General features: G+C 43.3%; 1 long non-coding RNA gene across 1 annotated transcript; it reads left to right on the top strand.

Annotated features, from left to right (window-relative positions):
• The first annotated feature begins 916 nt into the window (after positions 1-916).
• On the top strand, positions 917-5,413 carry LOC123385237. The gene is made up of 3 exons (XR_006597432.1): positions 917-1,270; positions 2,625-2,763; positions 5,100-5,413. It is a non-coding gene; the product is annotated as an uncharacterized LOC123385237 (long non-coding RNA).
• The last annotated feature ends 805 nt before the right edge of the window (positions 5,414-6,218 follow it).

The raw sequence follows: 6,218 nt of genomic DNA on the forward strand, positions 1-6,218 counted from the left end.
AGAATTTTGAGGGCTAAGGTCAAAGGAATTGTATTTCATGTCTAGCCCTCTCTTCGGACAACTTGTCAGAAGTTTAGGGCATGTGTGTCTTGTTAGAATTTGCATTTCTAGTGCCTAGTACAGCAACTGAGAGGGAATGAGTTTGCAATATTCTTATTGAGTGGATGAAATGGCTTTTGAAGATTTCAGACTATCACTCATTTCCTCATCAAATGATACTGTGATCTAGCTGTCAAGATGAAGAGACAGAGAAAGAGGGAGACAGAGAGATAGAGAGAGATTAATCAATTTACAAGAGAGACATTGATGCTAAGGTTTAAATGACGTATAATAGCCTAACAAGTTAATTCTTTCCAGAAGTCTAATAATAGAGAATAGAGTGATAAATTTGAGAAATATGTCCATGACAGTAGGATTTCTGACAAAAGAACCTGGAGAACAAGACATTCTTTTTTTTTTTTTTAATTTTTATTTATTTATTTTGAAAGAGAGCAAGAGAGAGTGTGAGCCAGGGAGGGGCAGAGAGAGAGAGAGAAAGAGAGAGAGAGAATCCCCAGCAATCTCCATGCTGTCTATGTAGAGCCCCACGTGGGGCTCAATCTCAGGATCCACGAAATCATGACCTGAGCGGAAACCGAGTCAGATGCTTAATGAGCCACAGAGGTGCCCCAAGCCATTCTTTTTAATAAGGTAGGTGGAGCAGGACTAAAGAGGTTTCCTTCATGTCTCTCTAATAATGTTGCATTCCCGACTTCCTATTCTGCTCAAGTCACATGACAAATTTACATTCTCTAATTTTATTGTCTTGCTCTTTATCTTGATAAGGCAAGAGCATTTTTATGTTCTAATAGAGAAATCGCTTCCTAGTTGCTTTAGCTTAATTGAATTTCCTATCTTTTATCTTATGATTCCAGTATTCAAAAATGTGTTTCTCCTCTTGAAATGAAGAAAACATTTTAAGCTTGAAGATTAGGCTTGATGGAGCTTGCAGGGTGTAAGAATGAAGAGAGAAAAGAACACGCAAACCTGAACAGATTCCCAGAAGTCTCTCTGAGAAATGCAGGAGTCATATGCCCAATTGTAAAATCAACAATATCATTAAATATGCAGTAGGATGATAACACGTAGAATGAGCCTGGCCAAAAACCACAAGCCCTGGAACAAGTTCAAACCAAATACCGACAGGAAACCACCCACCCAGGCATAGAGAGGTTAGATGCTCCTGCGCAAAATGCAAGTGTGTCCGATGACTGACAGTCAACTCTTCTTGGTGAGTGAGTCTACTAGTCCCTCTGGACTTAGGGCTGGGGAAAGGACTAATGTTTTAGGGAAAAGTGGAGACACAAAATATGTCACAACTTAGAAATTTAAAATCATTCTAATATTTTACTGTTTTTCAAACCCCTGAATGGTTTTCTTTATTCATTTATCTATACCGCTGGAAACACGCTTCAGTAAAATATTGGACAGCGTGGGTTATAGATGGATAAGTAAGACCTGTTTTTCACTTAAAAACGGGAAAGCTTTAAACAAAACAAATGCATAGAGAAAGAAACGAACAAAAAGCAGAAACAGACCACCAATACAAGAGAACAAACAGCCAGAGGGGAGGGGGAGGGGGGATGGGCAAAATGGGTGAAGGGGATGGGAGATACAGGCTTTCAGCTAGGAATGAGTAAGTCCTGGATGAAAAGTACAGCATCAGGAACATAGTGGATGGTATTATGGGGGCAGAGGAGGGCTCCACTTGTGGTGAGCACAGCATAACATACAGAGAAGTTGAATCACTATGCTGTACATTTGAAGCTAATGCAACGTGTGTCAACTGTACTTCAATTTTAAAAAATGGGAAATAACACGGATAACACGTTTAACAGAGGCCAGGGGCCCGTCACTGCCCTCAGCACTTAACATATATTAGCTGCAATTTACCCGTAGTGGCCCCATGAGTTAATGTTATTATCGTCTCCAATTTTTAGAAGAGGAAATTGAGTCACAGAGAGGTTAGGCAATTTTGTTTGGAAGTGGCCGAGTCAGGATGACTCTAATAACGTGGACTTCCAATGATGGCAAAATTAACTATTTTTTTTTAAACGAGGAAGTCTTTTTTTTTCCCCTGAAAACTTTGTTGGATCTTGGAGGTAGTCATACATTTATTCATGTATTCAAGTACGTATAAGGTGTCTACTCTGTGCCAGGCACTGTGCTGGGAACTGGACCTCTCAAGTTGACCTGGGTGTCCATCCTCACTTAAAGATGCACAGCGATGAATGCTACTCTAGATCTATTTGTACATCCTTAAAACAGCGGTTGCTCTGCAGTGACTCTTGGGGAAAGGGTTGAGCAGCAACTTCCTCCCAAGCGTGTCAGCTTTTCCACTCCTAGGATCAACTGGGCTGCTTTGCTTATGCTTTGCTGGTTCCTACACTTGCAGGAACACAGAATGTCTCTGGAGAAAGATGCTCCTTCCTTGTTTTCTGTTAATAGAGAACGATTTTGGCCCGACGTCCCTTGATGTCAATCGGCAGAAATGTGTCCAGTTGGACAAGGCTGATAGTTTGACACAGAACAGTTCGTTTAAGGCTGTGTTACTAGATCCAGAGTTTCCTTGTGCACTTTCATAGGAAAGAAGAGAATATCTGCTTTTCTTGTAACACCAAGTTCATTCAGCTCAGCCCACGAGAGGGCATGGGGACTGGCTGACAACATGACTTGCTAATCAGAAATGTTCTCTGCCTTCCTTCTAAACCTAAGAGGACCAAGGTAAGCCAATATAAAGTTCTGTGTTGATTCTCTACACTACCTCCGTTTGTCTTCGGTATTAGGCAGAGTGCTGGGTTCTGTTCCTCAGCCCGGTGTGCTTGGAAGATGAGGATAAGTTTTCAACTCTCAATTACTGGGCGCATATCTCAAAACACAATATAACGTGTACTTGCCTATTGTCTTGGTTTGGGTCCCTCCAGATAGAGATTTGAAAGCAAGTCATTTATCTGGGACGTTTATCACTTTTAGATCGACACAGGCACGCTGAGTGACAAGCAACGGGTGCTGTATTTTGGCATAGAACAGTAAGCAGATATTTAGCTCAGGGAGCTGCCGCACTGAGCCGATCTGAGCCGGGCTCAGCTGATTTTGCCGGGACTTGCTCACTTGTCCGGGGGTTAACTGGCTATCAGTTGATCTGGGAAGGCCTCAGACGGGAAGACTGGAATGACTTCACTCTGCTCCACAAGTCTCTCATTTTCTTCCTGGAACCGGGGACAGAGCATGTCCTTCTCAGGAGGATGACACGGGGCAAGAACAAGCAGAAGCAAACAAGTATGTTTTAGAGCCTCCGATTTAGTCATATTTGCTAATCACCACAGCAAAGTCCCAGAGCAGGTCTGGGAAGCAGATGCCAAGATTGCTAAGATGCGATTAAACTTGTTAGCATGTTGTTATAGAAATCAGCCGTGAGAGAGAATGGGGGCAAGAGCCTGGAAACAGTGGGCTATCCGTGGGTCTATCATGCTGGATGAAAGAGGGAAGGAGAGTTGGATGGAAGTGTCCCAGACGGTCCTCTAATCTAAACCTGAGCTGGCAAGCCCAATGGGGAGTCCTCAAGCCAAAGTTGGCCATCAGAGGAATCTTGTGTCTCCCATGAACGGTCAGTCATTGGCTAGAAGGAGGCTCTGGGAGGCATTTCCTCAGTACAGATGTAGCAATGAATTTTAGAGCATAGCCGCTGAGGGCTAGGGCCTGTGGTCAGTTGTGTTCGATATAGTTACAGGCCTGTAAGGTGCATTCTCAAGGCTACAACAGAAGTGAAGCTTAGACTCAGAAGGTGGGAAAATATATTTTGACCTTTAGTGAGAGGAATTGCAAGTGACATGGCAAGGAGTAGGGATATGAAGAGGGGTAAAGATTTGGGACCATTAGTACAATCAGTCTACCATAGGAAGTGAAGGAATTGCCCACGGAGGACTGAGGGGAGTGAGGCAAGGGAAGGAAACAACCAAGAAAGAGTGTACCAGCAAAGTAGTTGCCACTGTGGGAGACCACACTTCATCCATTAGCAACATTCTAGAAGCCGGTGTAAAATACCCATTACGGAGACATCCCACCCCAGGGGTGAGGGAGATGAGTGTTTATAGTTCACTCTGAATGGAATTTAGATTGAGGTACAGAAATCATGGAAGATAAACGTCTAGAAAGATAAGGGGCCAGATAACAGAGGGTCTTGACTCCTGGGCTAAGATGTTTTTAGTTTACTGATAAGCTGGGGGGTAGGGGATAGGTGGCATGTGAACATTTTAAAGCACAATCAGGGTTTTGTGTGATCTGAAGGTCAAGCTGACAATGCAGCAAGGATGGGTGGGATCATGGAGAATAGAAGGAAAGGGAATAAGTTAGGAGCCGGGAAGAGTTCAGGTAAGAAGTTTGAAAGCTTCAGCTAGAATGGCATCCGTAGAAACAAATCAGTGTAGATTTAACAGACATCTTGACATCAAAGGGGAAGACTTGGTGACTGCCGATTCATTGTGGGCGATAAGGGCTAGCAAAGTCGGAGGTGACTGGAAGGTGTTAGTCTGTGTAACTAAAGGAATAGTGGGTCTTTGGAAAGAAATGGTAAAATTAGAAGAATAAAGTAATGAAAACTTATCTTTGGGTGGAGGAAGGCTAGTGGTGTTAAGATGCTTGCTTTGGTTTTACTCTTATCAGATTGAGGTGCTAACAGAGAACCAGGGCGACCAATACAGAATTAGGAATCACTTCAAGGACACCCATAGCTGTGGCCAGGCACGAAATAGGCAAGAGGTGATATGGAAATGTTCTCACAGACTTGCAGGCCATAACACTACCCAGGTCTGACCCATCAGAGAGGAGATGACTTCCCTTATGCTCAGGGCCAGCCCAGCACTTTCCCCCATGTGGAAGGAGCCATGGCATGGGAAGCAGCCAGCACACAACAGAGAACTAAGGAAGAAAGGATCAATGGAAGAGACGGATCCTCTTTCATACAAGTCTCTGTTGACCCCGGGGCTCTGATTGCTTTTCTGTTTTTATTCAGCTGTGCCTGTGTTTTTCCTCTGCCTTCTTTGTTTCTGGCTCCTTTGCAGGCATTTGTAAACCTTGCTATGAATTTGTCATTGAAAAACAACACCTAGGAGAATACCGGTTTTCCAATTAGCATCAGAACTGGAGGGAAAGCCGCACAGAGAGCTAGGTAAGTAAGACGGGGATAAATCCTTCAAGGTAAGGGGCATTTGCACCTAAACCTAGTTTGAGACTGTAAACCAAATGCCAACGCCGGCGGACATCCCGGGGTTTCTGCCAGACAAGTTTAAATAGGACCAGAGCCACACTGGGTCCTCTGATAGCTGATTCACGAAAGATGTTCTCACCATTTGCAGTGTGGGAGGTAGTTCGCGTCAAGGTTCCTAACAAAACGGGTCTCTGCTCCACACCTTGCCAGTATTCCTAGAAAACTTTTTCCTTCCCACCTGCAAAGCCATATCAGGCCACTTAGAAGAGTTCTTTATTAAGTTCACAAACATGGGCAGAGTAGTCTCCACTCCAGACTTCTTCCACTGTAGGTACATATTCTCTTCCCCTGAATGATAGTCCATCCTTCTCTCGTGTTTGTGCTGTGTGTCCGCTTCCTTCCCAAACAGTTATGTGCTTACTAATAACTATAACAATAGCTAGTCTACATTAAGCTAACCTCTGTGCTAAGCATCCTATCTATATTATTCCATGTTGATCTTCACCATGACTTTCTGAGGTAGATGTCATCATCTCTGTTTTCCGGGAAAGAAACAGATTCATTGACATTAGCAACTTGCCGAAAGCCATGAGAAGCAGAAGGGGCAAAGCTGGGATTTGAACCCACGGACTCCCATTTATTTAAAGAAGAGACACATCTACCTGCACAGGTGACGGTTGTGAGATAACTTCCATTATATTTCCTAGATCGTTAAGCCTGTCAATTGACTTTATATCTTGTTTTTATACGCTACCTCCAACTTGCAATTATTGTACCACTGCTGTTCGTTACTTGAGATACTTGTGAAGCCGTAAAGTAACAATAATAAGAATAATACTGCATCATACTCTGCAAACATTTGCCTCTGAGGTTTGTGTTATTTCTGTTTATGTAAGGTAGGGAATTACTGAGGAACCTGAATTAGACCTGCATTTTTGCCCTCACTGAAATTCATTGAATACACGGACATCAG

Source organism: Felis catus, chromosome B1 (genome assembly GCF_018350175.1).
Source record: "Felis catus isolate Fca126 chromosome B1, F.catus_Fca126_mat1.0, whole genome shotgun sequence".
NCBI classification, from domain to species: domain Eukaryota; kingdom Metazoa; phylum Chordata; class Mammalia; order Carnivora; family Felidae; genus Felis; species Felis catus.